Below are 16262 nucleotides of genomic sequence, written 5' to 3' on the forward strand. Positions count from 1 at the left end.
GTTCAGGACCTGTCACATATAAGGTCATACTCTAAGTTCATGTTTGTGATTGGAGCCCTGCCCTCAGAATACCCCTATATATTGTTATATTCACCACGCCCCCTGGTCTTTGGATATTGCCCCTCAGATCATGCAGTTTCTACGTTTGTTATTTTGCTATTAAAGTTCTTTATTTTTGGGCAAGTCCATTGTTCCCACTTTCCCCCCAGCTGGACCAGACTCAGGGTTGCAGCAAGCCAGACTGTAACTAGTGTGTCCATGTTTTTTATCCTTTTTCTCTCGGTCATAACGCAAGTTCTTCTGTACTGTACTGTATTAAGCATAGGTGATTAACTTGTTTCACTTGCTTGTTCCTTTATCTTCAGTCATTGTGTTAAACCTAGAAAGTGAAATTATTTTTTAGACTCTTTGAACCCAAATGTTTTAGTAGTTTGAAAAGAGAGACAAATGTTTTAAACCTGATGTGATTTTCTGTGGGAAGTCAGCACTGAGTTGAAACTTCTTTGATGGGTTTGTAATGCTCATTGCCACTAATTCTGTGGTGGTATGCACCAGCCTGAGCTTCCCAAGCTCTGGGAGCTTCATGTCCATTGTAGTTTCATCATGGAACTACATCAGAGCTGCAGTAATGGCAGAAAAATATGAAAAATAGAAGTCAGCTGGAAACGGTTGAGACAATGTCAGTGGAGAATCCAGCAGTGATCTTCACTAGGGGACTGAACTAGGCAGTCACAGGTATAGTGCTTCTAACTGAAAATACTGCACCAAGACTGTCCAGAGTTACTCAGTTTCTGCCTGTTCATTCACTGGCAGGATGTATGCTAATAATTACAATTTTTCTGACAGTCCTCTTGCCATATGTGATAAAGCTCTGATAACTCTATATCACCTGTTACAACATATTATCCTAATCTATCTGCAGGTAGGCATTAAATCAGTTTATAAAAAAACAACTAATTCTTGTATTAGTCTGTAAGTCAAACTTTCAATCATTATATGGTTTATTGTTGCCTCCTGGGAGTACTCATACAAAATTACCCAATTATTCAGAATTTCTACTAACTCCCTTAAACAAGGCTGCAACATCACATGATATAGAGGAGTTAAGAAGGGAGAGAATGGATGTCTTTCCTCTGCCCTTCAATATAAAACCATCCTCTCTTTGCACTACTGATGAAGTTTGAATTCCATGTTCCTGTTTGAAGCTAGCTCCTCAGCTTGCAGTGAATGGATGTGTATTTATCCTTGATCAATTTTTCTGTGAACCTGTTGCAGAAGGAAGCACCTTGGGAAACAGATAAATGTATCATGGAATCATAGAATGGTTTGGCTTTGGAAGAAACTTTGAAGATCATCCATTTCCAATTTCCCTGCCATCTCCCATGAGTTTCTGAGACAGGGCTAAAACTTGTGGCACACAGCTTGAGAACGTGAACCCCTTTTCAGTGGGACATGAAAAGACCTGTAGATAGTGAGAGCTAGACCAAAGATTTTCCAAAGAACAGAAAGGCTCTGCAACCTATGAATATCTGTTACTTTTTTAAAGCTCATTAAGAATGCTAACCCCCTAAAAGAGGTAAAAGGAACTTGCTAGTGTGAAATGTGTTTGCTCAAATTGAAGCACCCTGTGATGTGTTGACCTTGGCTGATCACCAGATAACCAGCAAGTCATTCCATCGCTCTCTCCTCAGCAGGATGCAGGGAGAAGAAACAAAGAAAAGCTCATAAATTGAGCTAAGGACAGGGAGATGATTCACCAACTACCACCATGGGCAAAAGAGACATGACTTCAGTAAAAATAATTTTATTTATTGTCAGTTAATAAAAAAGTGAGACATATAAAAACAAAATTAAAAACACCTTCCCCCCCACCATCCCTTCTTCCCAGGCTCTTCCTGACTCTTTTACTTTCTCTGCCCCAAGTAGATCAGGGAGATGGGGCATGCAGGTTGGAGTCAGTTCACAACTCATAACTTTGTCTCTACTGCTCCTTCCTTTTCTTGTTTTTCCACTGCTCCAGCATGGGGCACATCCTCCAGGATACAGTCCTTCAGAAACCTCCAGTGTTGATCCTTCCCATGGAGAACAGTCCTTTGGGAACGAACTGCTCCTGGGTGGGCCCTCAACTCATCCTGCCAGTAATACCTTCTCCTCCGTGGATCCTCTCTCACAGGCCAGAGTTCCTGCCAGGAATCTGCTCCACTGTGGGGTTTCCATGGGCCACAGTGGCCCTCAGGGCACATCCCCCTTCTCTCATGCAGCGTCCTCCCCGAGCTGCAGGGGACAAAGTGCAGCACCACTCCTTTCCATGGGCTGCAAGTGCCTGGGGCCCATCCTCCCCCTTCTTCTTCACTGACCTTGGTGTCTGCAGGACTGCTTTTCTCACATTTTCTCACCCGTCTCTCACAACAGCTGTGCAGCACTTTTTAACCCTTCTTAAACACGTTACCACAGAGGCACTACCAACAAAGCTTAAAGGACTCAGCTCTGGCCAGTGGCTGTTTTGACTCTGTCTGACATCGGGGAAGCTTCTGGTATCTCCTCATAGAAGCCATCCCTTCAGCCCCCCTGCTCCCAAGACCTTGGCACATAAACAAACATACTGCTGCTAATAACATCTGGCTTAGAGATTTATTCTCAAATGCCTTATTCATTGAATTCTCAGGCAAAACTGCTGCCTATCTGTCCTGGTAATAATCCAGCACAGTGCTTTGAATAGTCGCAGATTTTTTCTTACAAGAAAAAACTACCCAATTATTATTAATATTATTATTATTATTCCTTTAAAGTCATCATAAGATGTGTTTGCTTCAGAGAGAATTGTGATCCGTGAACACTTTGTATTTTATAAAAATAGGCTACCCTCTTTTCCCATTGCTGCACGGAGGCTGCCTGAAGATGAGACTGGCATAATAAGGTCAGCACTGCTGGGTAGTGTAACAAACTTGTCAGTAAATGTTAGTATCAAAAACAGCATCTCAGAAACCTTTTCTTTATTCTTCTCACTTCTTAAGACATACAGTTTCATGTGTCACCACTTGGTATTTTCAGAAAAAAAAAAATACACACAGCTTAAAAAAGAAATGTAATTAAAACATTTCATTTAAAGCCAGGAAAATATTCAGAATCTAGTAATTAGAAGGAACTAGTACAGGCAGCTCTAAATAGTTAATTTCGTGCACATATTAGCAATAATGTCTTTGGGGGTGAATTTCTGGCATATTTATCACCATCATATCTAGGAACTATGGGTTAAATCCTTGACCATGTATAAATCCTCTTTTTGATGCTTCAGTGGAAGATTCACCATTACAGAAAAATACTATGCAAATCAGATTACATTTTCCTGCCTTAGGGACTCCAATCCTTCTGCCATGCCAAATTCTCTATACAGGCATAATAGGAAATCCCAGAAAAAGAAGCAATAAAAATAGTAAAATAATGAAAACCTTACAGTACACAGAGAGAGAAAAGAGATTAATGTGCTGGGGAATAAATTGAGAAAGGTGCCAGTACAAGGACAAAATCTGGAAAAAATGTGGAGGTGAACGAGTCACACTTCCTATATTCTAAATATAAGCATTATATTCAGAAACATAAGCAAAGAGAAAGGTCATGCTTTGACCTGTGGGGTTTTGCATCATGTTCAGCCCTTGGTGCGTGCAAACTTAGATCTCAGGCAAGTGTTATGTGAAATGTGGTCTCTGCATACAAATTTACTGCACTAACCATGGAACAAAGTATATGAAATTCTTTGTGGTATATCTGCTCAGCTGTCTGTGGTAACACTGATCTTACATTGTCTGCACCCCAGAAGTCATGGTGAGCATGACAGTAAGTCTGTGCTATAAAACACTGATGAGAAGTGCACCATAGTATACATTCACACTACTAGTTATCTGGGTACTACTTGGCTTTGAGAACAGTGGAGAAATCTGGTGTGTGCATAGAGCAGGCTCAGCATGATGACAAGGAGCCACACAGATGTACCCACCAATAACTGGGTCCCAAATCACTGGAGGCTTTTACAATATTGCTTAGAATTTACCTTTTCCCCATTTATATTCCAGGTAATTTAATCTGATCCCATTTCTGCTTTCCTCTTTGATGAAAAAACAAGAGATTTTTCCAAGTGATTCACAGAGATGGTTGTGGGTAACATACTGTCTAATCCACCTCCTTTCACTGAGTAACAGGAAAATTTACAGTTGAGTTTCCTGAGTGGGGAGGGAACAGAGGAATCTAAAAGCATGCAGTGTCACCTAAGTCTTTATTCAATAAGTGCAGTATTTATTGTACAGTCTTTTCAACAAGTAGATTTATGGCTTTTACGTTTGTGGTGGCTTAGCATTTCGACATAAAATTTGCCTTTGTTTATTCAGTCTTGTCTAGCAGTACAGGACTGCTCTGCAATCTCTGTATTTCCAGATGATTGAGGGGAAAAGCAAGGTTCTGTTTGGAGACAGCACAGAAAAATTCCTGAGGCAAGAGGCTGCATAGGAATAGGAGCAGTGCCGCTCGTCGCTATGGAGATGCAGGGCTGCTCCGCTTCCTCTGCTCTCGCCGCAGCTGCAGCAGGAGTGCTGGTGGGGTGCATGGGCACTGCTCCTCGTGCCTCCTCTGTCCCTCACAAACACTACAGGGCAAACTGATTGTTGTTCAGTTTGTGCATAGATCATGGCTTGTTAAAGTACCATATCACTGCTGTGTTTAAGAATATCTGTGTCAGTGCATCCTTGGACTATGTGAAGCTCAAGGGGAAAAAATAACAGTCTTTAAACACATGCACCTCTAAAAATACTACTGTGAATTATCTCATTTCTGCCCAAAAGCCTACAGACAGGATTTCTTATCCACCCATTTTTGAAAACTTCATATATACATTAAATTTAACATTGGGGTGTGGAAACCATTATAATTAATGCACAAGCAAATGTATATTTATAGAGTATTTTGTATTCTAGGGCTAGAGTGAGTAAGAAAGGGAGGGGAGTCAAGCAGTTGATGGCTCCAGGTATGAAAAAGATACATATGGCAAGGAGCCAAGGAGCCATCTCTCTTTTTCTTGTGCCAAAAGCATTTTAGCTAACACACTGAACAGAAAAGCAGGTCATAGGATGATTCCTTTTTATGCACAGAACTTGACAGGCTGCACTTACTCAGAAGTATGTCTGCTTTTTTGAAAACCATTTCAAGACTGGAGAAGCAGCTACAACCATATGCATAAAAAGCCAATTTAACATGCATGTGAAAACTTCAATAATAATATCAAGTACTGCTTTAAACACATGCAATCAAGACCATATATTCTTAACCAGGACTACTATATATTCAGGTTTTTACATTAGAAAAAATCACTTTTTCTTTCCACTGAACTATCTTGCCTGCATGGATTTTTAAGAATTGTCCCTTTGTTTTAACTTTTGCCCCAATAATACTTGAGTTCAGATGAAAGGGCTCAAATTATTCTGCATGCACTATATGACAACAATGAGCTCTGAGCTTACATCAAGAGCCCAAATCTAGGAAGCAGGAAAATCAGGAGATTTTCTCATGGACATGGTCCACAGCCAGAGGTACATGTGCAATAAAGGCAGGGCTTTTAGAGAAAACATCAGTCCTTCTACCCATCTGCTAAGCAACAGAGCAGCACTGGAATCATCCAAGAAGCTTCAGAAAGACTATCTGATCAGCTTTCATGTTAATTTGTTGGCTCTGTTGACTTGTGTTATTAGCCATCACAAGTCTGGCATTTGCTATATAGATTCAGCCCTTTAAACAACATAAGATGTAAATAAGATTTTGCTTATATCTTTTCATTGCTGCAATTCACGCCATCTACCCTGGAGCATAAGTTTTATGAAGCACACTCTCTGACTCATCTAAGTGAAATACTCAGGTTACGCCACAGATAAAATTTATCTAATGTAACCCTGAGTGGACCTCAGCCTATACATAATACACTTTGCCATGTTATGTGTCTTCTGCTGTTCCAAAGCCCTCTCGACTTTACATTCAGAGAGGTGCAAATCACTCAGCTCTTCTATTCAGTTGTCCAAGGGTGAGTCCATTTCCCATTATAATCAATCATGCTCCTTGCATAAGCGCGGTTCCCGTAAGCCTGGAGTCTGCTTTGCATCCATTAAGACTAATGGCCGTGGGATGCACACACCCTGCGTCCTTCCGCGGGGTTTGGGCCCGGCCGGCGCCGGGGAAGGGCGCGGGCAGCGGGCGGCGCGGATCGGGCGCGGCGCTGTCCGCGGTGCTGGAGCCGAGCGCGGCCGCGGCCGCTCTGCCCCGCAGGCACCGCGGGTGCGGGACACGTTCTTGGCAGTCTCCCCCGCACCGATTAAAAAAAATACTCTAGAAGAACATTAATTCGTATATAAACACCTTTATATGATATTGCCTCATACGGGGAGGACTAGATGATCTTCCAAGGTCTTTTCCAAACCAAACCATTCTATGATTCTATGAATATTAAAGAGATTAGAACAGAGCTAATCCCTTTCCATAACACACTCCTTTTGATATCAATGTCATTAATATAAACCAGCTTTCTCCAGCATAAGTGCAGGCACCTACTGCCATGATTTTTCCCAGTGATTTTTCAAAATCTGCTGTAGGTTTAAACTAAACAATCATATTTACGTTGTGAAAGGGTTCTTGTGATCAAGTGTCAGCAATTAGTTGGTTTTAACAGTGTGCTTCAAGAGATTCCATGCTCTTGCTTGAAAACAGGACAACATCGAGCTGAACTGAAGAAGAAACGTGGATTTCAGGTGATAATCTTTTCCCTCTGGAATTAATAAAGTATTCCAAAGAGATCTGACAAAGACAAGATCAAACACCTGAGTCAAGGAAGCACTTAAGACAGCAGCTACTTCCCCAGGGGGATTGTGAGTCATTTATATGGGGACCCTAAGAGTTTCTAGAAGAGACTTATTAGGAAGATAAATGGGATATGGGAAGCTGTTCTCTAGCTGGCAAGTGGCCAGAAAAGAAGGACATGAATGAGAGTCACATAAAAAAGGGCAATAAAGCAGTCACACACATAAGCAATGCAGAAAAGCACTCCTGAGACAAAGAAAACAAAATGGAAATCCCCCAAAATAGAAAGAGCTACCTAGACTGTAGATATGGAAAATCCCCAAGGAACTGGGGTAGATAAGTGTCTCTAGAGAGTAGGATAGCAATTAACTCCATTGCTACCCTATACTTTTCATATCTATTTACCCCCTATTACCTAGGAGTTTCTGAATATTTACTAAAGAGGGAAAAAAGCTGAATGTCAGTATAATCAACTTTCTTTCTACTTACAATATTCAAAGCATGGGAGTAAATTCATTAAAAGTATGGATATTTTTCTCCAGTTCTCCAGTCCCAGCTGTGACACTTGCCATGGGACAGATGGCACTGTCCAAACCAGAATCCACTGATTTATTCTTCATGGAATTAAATTACTCAAATACTATCATGGACTTAATGAAAAAAAAATAAAAACAAAAAAGTGTTCCTAATTTTACACTGCATTTTCCTTGATTCAGACCATCTCCTTACAGTTGTTTTTGCATCCTTTTAATTTTAAACAAACTGTGTTCCTCACAAAAGGGGTATAGTACTCCAGGAAAGGACTTACATGTCTGATTCACAGTGTCTTTGAGACAGCCTCAATGGAGTTGATAGAAACACGTTAAGAAATTGATAGAATTAGTCAACAATCAATTCTTATTTTCATTGCTTGAATATACTTGCACAAGAATTTCTTGGAAGGGCAGCAAATACTACCGTGCACTACCATGGCCAAGGCTTTTATATACTTCAGCTTCATTTATTCATGCCTTGAACTGCTGCTGGTTTCTGCCCACATTCGCTCTGAAAGGGTGCAGCACAGTGGTTCTGATTTTATTAACAGGATATTTTTTGCTAGAAGCTCTTTGTCAGATCAAATCATTGCTTTACAAAATAGCAGAAGCAGTGTAAGTAGCAGGTTTTCCATTAGCATTCTGCCTAGAACAAAGGTGCAGTTCAGCAAATAAGGACTTAGTGCATGTCTCTTTGTTTTCTGTTTGGAAAGGGTGCAAGAGCCGCATGTTAAGTGTATTTAAACAGCTTCATTTTTTGGATCCAGATCAGAAAGGAAAATATCTTTTGCCAGTGTATCCAAGACAGGGTTCTCTAAGAAGAACACAGCTGTTGTTGTGCTATCTCATCTCTTCTCAAAAGGCAAGTATTTTCTTGTTTAAAATGTGAAGGAGATTTATTGTTCCTATTGTACTGACACTGCTGGTTGAAGCTCTGCTTGCTTTCCTGAATCAAATCAACAGGACTTGTTCCAGGCAGCAGCACTAAAATGATTAAGAAAATAATGCTGGTGGGAGGGAACTAATTTTGGAAATTCTTCAGGTTCATAGTTCAAAATAATACAGCAATCAAGAAATCAGCATGATTCATCTCAAAAAGTAACACATAAATCTTAATCTCTGTTACAATAATCCTTAAAATATTACATTTGATACTTTTTAGCCTTTAGAGATAATTTCATGCTAGCTGATTTTAGTAGTCATTATCAAAATAGGCAGCATTTTGAGATGAGTGAAAAACATCCCAGATATCTTGTACAATGCCACATTACTATACAGTGTCTGACAGACAAACAATACTTATTCATTTGATTGCAGATCCCATATATATATATATATATATACACTAAGGATTACTATTATTTAGCCTTATAATTTTTCTGGAAGTGAAAACTTTATTGGAAAGGTCTGATATTTTAAAAAAGGGTGCAAATTTTCCTTAGTTTTGAAGCATATAAAGAAAATATTTTTTTACCAAGAGGGTATTCAGACACTGAAACAGGCTTCCTAGAAAGGTTGTGATACCTGTACATGCTCAAGAGCCATTTGGACAATGTCTTTAATATCCTTTAGCATTTGGTCAGCTCTAAAGTTGTCATGCAATTGGATAAATTACTGTTGCAGATCCCCTTCAACTGAACAAGTTTAGTCTGGTCTAGTCTGGTCTAGTCTATGTAATTATTTTATTTGATGTAATTTTTTTTATCCTTTTCTTTTTATAAAACCTTGATATTTAACATCAAGGTGTTACATTCAAATTATCTCAGGAGGTCAGTGAAAGTGGGAACGTTAACTGTGCTCAACTCACGAGGCCCAACTTTGCCTAACTGGCAAGGCAGCATGTTCTCCCTTTGGAGGTGGGGACTCACAAGCAGAGCACATCATTCTCATCATTCTGTTTGATTCCGAGCTCTTCACGGTGCTCGGCGTGCACTTCAGAAGAGCAGCATGAGGTACATGCTGTTCTCTCTGACTTGATCTGTTGAGAGCATACACTGAAGTTCATTACTGCTACCTTATTCCTTATGTTAAGTAGGAAAAGTGCTATAGCAATAAATTTTTATGGGAAGAGCCTATGATCTTGACTAAAATGTAGGCAGCACCACCACAGACAGGTGCCCTAGTTTTTGCTGTCATAAGCTTGCACACAGGAATAGCCAGGCTTCCTTTTCTGTGCTATCTTCACAGGAAAATGAAAGCTGAAATTCCCATTTACAAGGATGCCCACAGCCATGTGCTTCACAGAGCCATACTCACATTCTGCTACACTCCAGTTAGTCCTGCTGAAGTCAGCATAAAGAAAGTACATGACACTGAAAGCCAGCTTTTACTCCAGAATTGTCTCACTTGAAATTTACTGGAATTATCTGACTCATATAAAGTGTTCATATGGAGTTTCTGTACAAACTGGTTTTTGGTTCTGGATGCTTTAAAGAATGGATACCACAATATAGCTGACATCTGTGAAATAAGATATTTTCTCAATTCTTTATTGTTTTCCATTTTGTCACAAAGCCACACATAAACTTTGCTGTTCAGAAGACCTAAGAAAAGGTTCTCTGTAGATTATTTTTACTTACATTGAAATTATATAAAATTAGTTTATTCCATCTCCAGTTCAGTTTGATAAAACTTGTGATTCTCAGAATCAGTTCAGAAAAAATGGCTTCTAGCAATATCTAGGCTAGGGATAAAGAAAGAAAAGGTTCTCCATCTGATCTGCCATGCTTATTTGCTTTAAATTCCCCTAATAATTCACAGTAATTTTCTCTTTCCCAGTCAACCATCCAGATGGAAGGCTGTGATACTGTTTAACTCTACTATCAATTCCATGCTTGGAGTTTGAGTGCACAGAATAAGGAACCATACAGCATTTTTTCCACAGTAATTTTCCACATGCCCTCTTATCTCCTAAAAAGTGTGAAGTAATTTAATAAAGCTTACCCTTTGTAGATTGAAAGGCTCTTCTCCATTCATTTGAGAGAAGCAACCAATTCCAAAGGCAATTGCTGGAAAGCTATGGATGTACAGTAGCTGGTTGATGTGCTAGTTCACCTTACAACATCTTGTGCATGGATAGGCTTATGATAAATTGTATAATCTGGGATACACTGAATCACTGGTTATATTTATCAACTTTTATAAGTATCAAAATATTCCTAGACACTCAAGATCATTATTAGATTTTAAGTCTCCAGAGACATGAACTAAATAAAACAGCATGCATAAGTGTTTAAGCATAAATTATCCTCACTCTTCAGAAAGGTTAAATGTAATGCAGGGATTCTAAAGTATCTTAATTTATTCAAGGAAAATGTAAGCAAAATATTCCATATAAAAAGGCAACTGAAACAAGTGTTCAAACATATCAGCTGAATTACAGGCTGAACTTCTCTAGTCTGGCAAAAGGGTGATTTAATTCAAATAATTTTGAATTTGCATCTATAATAAAAATAAGCATAGAGCTCATCACTATAGCTCAATTAATGAAACTATTGCTCAATTAATGAAGTTTAGCTTGATACATTATAGAAGATTTGTGCCTGATTCCCTTCTTTTATTAGAATCATTCAAGGACCAATTTTAGTATATGGATTATTTGCTTCATCACCTGTGAAAAAGGAACATGACAGTAATTTTGTACATCTGTGCACACACACGCAGGTTTGACAGTAAGGAGATTCTATTCTCTGATTTTCAGCCTGTGCTGACTGTAGAATAGAACAACACATCAGGCTGTGAAATTATAACTTTCCATTGTAACTTTAGAAAACATGCTTAGAACTGAATATGGTGATTTCATTGGAGTCAGTTTTTTCTGCTTTTAGAAATAAATACAGTGTTAGGTTTGAGGCTTATAGAGTTTTGAGAAATTCAATAATTTTTGATCTTTCCATAGCAAATACATTAGCCTGTAATAAAAACTAATTGTAAGGGTTGCAAAACAACTGTGAGAGACACAGTTTGTCTTTATTGAAGGTTCTATATTGCAAAAATAAATTAATCACATTTTTCACATAAACTGTGCAAGGGAACAGAGGTGGAATTTATTATGAACTTAATTAAATTGCTTTGTATAATGACAAAGAAGATCACTGGCAACAATATATCCTCTTGGACCAAAGGTGGTTAAAGAGATAATTCACCTGATGATAATGGGCTTTGAGATTACAAATGTTGGTCATTTGCTTCAGAGCTTGCTAGTGCTCATCGAATTACCATACTAAATTTATCAATTTTGTGAAAAAATTAATTATAATTGCTTTTCTCTAAGATGTGCTGAATATGTGTAAAGCTGAGCAATTAATAAATATCATGTCTCATTTGTGTAAGCCATAGATCAGAAAATGGCAAAAGAAATTATTTCCTTTCATTTGTGTGTACAAAGATTTTGAGTACTCAGAAAAAATGCTGAAAAAATGCATCAATAAACATTAGCATAGAAGAGGTAAATTGACTCAAATTCCATTAACAACCCATTAGGTGACCCTAAGTGTCCCTGTGAAAAGTTGTCAGATAATGGGACAAATCTGTTCTGTTCTCTACTCATGGAAAGAATTCGACCCTTAGTTTTTAATCTTCTTCTAGACAATAAATAGCTTGGAAAATAACTTTGGAAATTAATGCTGAGTTGTTCAGACAGGCAACTCTTTTTCTGGCTCTAATTAACTATAAATTAATAATTTGCAACTGATCAAATTACTATAGCAGATAGGCTGGGAGACCTCCTCCTGAGAATTATCAAAGCCCTCAGGTGTTGTCCTTTTCTTGGCTGTGACTCAAATTCTCAGCTGAGGTAAAGGAGGTACTACCACATCCAAGAAAATGTTTTCAATCTCCAGATAGACAATTAGCCAAGAGACTCTCCATAGTGGTGTCAGTTACACACCTGTGTGAGAAAATCTAAATTTGAAGCATAGACAAAGAATCAGGAGGCATCATAATTTTATATTCACGAGTTCATTGTCCATACTTCCACTGCCCCATTCATACAGGCAAGTCTAAAGGCCAACCAGTCTCTTACATTAGATATTGAAGAAGCATTCAATCAGAAAAATGGATGTAAAACACTATATCTCTTATCAGAGTCTCTCTTTCTAAATTAAATAATTTAAAAAATTTTGGATCCCAATCTCACTTGGATTTTTATACAAATACTACTAATAATTGATTAGCAATTGCAAATGATGTTGATATATAACCACTAATTGTTAGCAGAGCACCACTCCTGGTACATATTCAGCAAAGCCTTGATTCTTTGCTTTCCTCAAAAATAAATAAATTCTTTTATGTGCATTTCAGAGGTTGTATGACTCATGTTGCCTAAAAGAAGAGCAGCAGAATGGTAAACTAGTTTAAAATTCTTAAAATCATTTATACAATAAAAGAATTCAGCATTCTGATACAATAAATATAAATTGATATTTTAAGACAGATCTGCAGAATACTAAGATTTGGAAGATAACTTATCATTAAATCTCAGTAAAAACAGAATTGAAAGTACTATTCATAGGATTGTTTCCGAGCCGAAATAGTAATAGTTAATTTAAATTATATCAGCTACAGTGGTGCTATAGTGACTGGGTCACTCAAATAGTGCCACTTCAGTGAATTAGTATAAAAATTAGGTCTGGAAACTTCTGTAATACCATAAAATTCTGTAAAATTGAGTGTAGCACTGCATTTTTTCCTGACCTAGTTTTCTGAAGTATTTCTAGAAGCTGTTAGTGCATTTGGTTTGAATGCAATTTAGAGGGGAAGTATAAAAGATCTGATCCTTATGTTTAAAAAAAAACCCTCAAAATAGAATCTGATACTTATGTTTATATTAATTCAATTACATCAACACAATTCTTACTTAAATTTTATTTGGGTTGAAAGTAGATTCTCCATCTCAAAACTGAATGTTTTGGCATTGGATGTTAAATATTGCAGGAATTTTTGCAGCAGTCTAGACTATCAACATGACTGCCATTATCTATAAATTGTTCTTCATGTAAAAATAATCATAACATTTTACAATATTTCTAGCACTATTCGTAGAATATTTCATAGTCTATTAAAATAATGAAAAGTGCTTTTACCAACTAAAAACCATCAGTTCACACAGGCCAGATGAAGCCCACGAAGGCAGAGATGTTGGGTGCCAAGGTTTTTTATGCAGAGGTTCACTGTTACTGGCTTTGTCCCTTGAGACCCCTCTGTGATTCACAGGTTGGGCAGTTGCATTTGTCTGCCTAACACTGGAGTAATAAAATCTTTTAGGGACACTCTCTTCCCCTGCACAATTGCCAAAAATGTACTTTCTCTAAAATCCTAAAAATAGCTGGCAAATGAAAAGAATATTGATAAATGAGTTCCAACTAATTTTTGGTCCTATTCAGATAGTAATAATTTCTCTAACACTAAAAATATATGCATTAGGGAAAAAAATTATTCTTTCCCATTGTTCATACAGCACGAGGAGTGTGATTTTATGTCAAATTCATGTCGAGGGAGACATTGGTGCATGACTATTGTTACTCTGAGTAGAAGACTGATTTAATGATTCTGAAAAAACTTGAAATGAGTTGGGTGTCAGTCTCTTCTGCCCAGAAACAAGTGGCAGGATGAGAGGAAATGGCCTCAAGTTGCACCAGGGGAGGTTTAGATCAAACAGGAGGAAAACTTTCTTCATTAAAATTATTGCCAAGTGTTTTAACAGGCTGCCTAGGAAAGTGGAGGAGTCACCATCCCTGAAAATGTTCAAAAAGCATGTGGCTATGGCACTTGAGCACATGGTTTAATGGTGAAAATGGTGGCTTTGCTGGGCTGGTGATTGGACTTGGTGATCTGTCTTTTACCAACCTTGGCAATTCCATGATTCTTTGGTTCTAATATCCCTGACTGGTAAATGGCACCAACCCCATAACCTGTGAATCGTCACTGGGGCGTTGCCGTGCTTACCCCGTTGTGAGTTAGTTCATGTGTGAGATTTGGCCTTTGGCTCTGGCTGTATATTGAAGGGTGGCTGAGTTTGTTATCAACATTAAGTGTTTTGGTGTACCTTCATGACATACCTGCTGATTAAATATAGCAAATCTCTAATAAACTACCACCTTGCATTTGGCTTATTCTGATTTTTTTGAGAAAAAGGCTATCAAAAGCCTTGAAAATCACTTACATCTTCATAGCCATTTAGAAAGATATTTTGTTTTAGATGCAATGTTTTCTACATGCATTTATATATATATATATAAATGAATAATTTACTCTTATGTATTGCATACATCTCTAAGTATGAACATCCTTACCAAAATCCTTACAAGCATGAAAAACATTTACCTTTCATTTATCTGAGACATTCTTGCAATAGAGAATACCAACATTTTCATAAAACAGCCTGATACTAAGAGCCCTGCCTTTAATTTCATAACATCTTACATTCATATGCATCAAGTGAAATTTAAGACCTATGAAATTACTGCATTTTAGGACTACATCTGCAACTGAAGTAAGTGATGACCTGGTTAAAAAGTGTTGTTTCTCTGTTTGCATACTTGGAAGAAATTATTCACGTTAGGCATGAAACCAATTTTAACAGAACATGGATTTTGTTTTACTGCTTTCCTTCTTCCAGAACTGCAGCTAAAAGCCCTGTCCTGTGTTCCCTGGGACACATCATGCTTAGTGAGTGGAGGCCTGGATGCACTGTTTGGGAAGGCACAGGGGAGGTGGACGTGCTTGCACCCACTGGAGTGACCTTTCTGCAGCACTGTGGCTTCAGCACACGGCAGGCGCTGCTCTGGGTCTGTGCCCGAGCACGTGAGAATGCAAATGCACGATTTCATTTCCCAAATGGACAATACTTTATGACAAACACAGCCCCCCTTCAATCCTGCAGATAGGCTTACGGTACCTACAGGAAATAGAAAAATAATTTCGTTTCTCTCATCCACTTCGTTTCCAGTTTAACTTTCCATTGGAAATGTAGGTGTAGTCGGTCATCTTCTGCTTCTCCAGGAGACCTGGCACTTTCCAAGGCCGTATTGGGCCAGCCAGGAGAGGGTGCCGGAGAACACAGTCTGCAAACAGCTCCCTGGGTAGTTTCGTTCCTCTAAATGCAAACCAAAGCTCATTACAGTTATCATGTTTTCTGCTGTCTCATCTCTTTAATTCGTTCTCTTGCTAATTGAAGCTTCTTGGTATCCACTCTATCCCTTTCAAGTGGCATATTACCAGTGCAGGCAAGTTATACCCAGATCTTTTCAGGTCTGCAATTTTGTTTAGCTGTATTTACCCGTTATTTGAAAAAGGTTTAATATCCTCCAATGCTGAATCTGAATTTATGTCTCACCTATGCACCAGTTTAAAGGTTTTGTATAAAATCATAGCACCACAGAATGATAGAATAATTTGGTTTGAAAAATCTATTATCATTTGAATAGGTGATCTTTAAAGATCATTCATCCCTCCTACCATGGGCAGGGACACTGTCCACTAGACCAGACAGCTCTCTGGATTGTGGATGCCCCATCCAGCCTGGCCTTGAACACATCCAGGGATGAGGCATCCACAGCTTCACTGCGCAACCTGCTCCAGTGCCTCACAGTAAAGGACTTCTTCCTTATGTCCAATCTAAACCTACTCTCTTTTAGGTTAAAACTGTGGCCATCCAGCAAGCTTCTTGTTCATCAAATTGTTTGCCCAAGTTGCAAAAAACCAAATTGATTAATTTTCTTAGCCTGCAGCCCAGAATTAGGAAACAGAAGTCTCCTGCAACGGGAAGCATCTTTTAAATTCTGGTATTTTTAGATGCATGTACACTAGTACATGGTATTCCTACTTTTATAAATGTTACTATGATCCCCTAACCACAGGAAACAACAAACGGCAGCAGTAATTAAAGAATAAAAACAA

General features: G+C 38.4%; 1 long non-coding RNA gene across 3 annotated transcripts; it reads left to right on the forward strand.

Moving 5' to 3' along the window:
• The first annotated feature begins 7881 nt into the window (after nucleotides 1–7881).
• Nucleotides 7882–10315, forward strand: LOC144246802 (uncharacterized). 3 transcript variants are annotated; one of them, XR_013340516.1, is made up of 3 exons: nucleotides 7882–7979; nucleotides 8132–8226; nucleotides 10143–10315. It is a non-coding gene; the product is annotated as an uncharacterized LOC144246802 (long non-coding RNA). The 3 variants fall into 3 exon arrangements; XR_013340513.1 differs by having other exon boundaries at nucleotides 7888–7979; nucleotides 8078–8226; XR_013340511.1 differs by lacking the exon at nucleotides 7882–7979 and having other exon boundaries at nucleotides 8008–8226.
• Nucleotides 10316–16262: the final 5947 nt, after the last annotated feature.

The sequence above is a fragment of the Lonchura striata genome, chromosome 1, assembly GCF_046129695.1.
Source record: "Lonchura striata isolate bLonStr1 chromosome 1, bLonStr1.mat, whole genome shotgun sequence".
Taxonomy (NCBI): domain Eukaryota; kingdom Metazoa; phylum Chordata; class Aves; order Passeriformes; family Estrildidae; genus Lonchura; species Lonchura striata.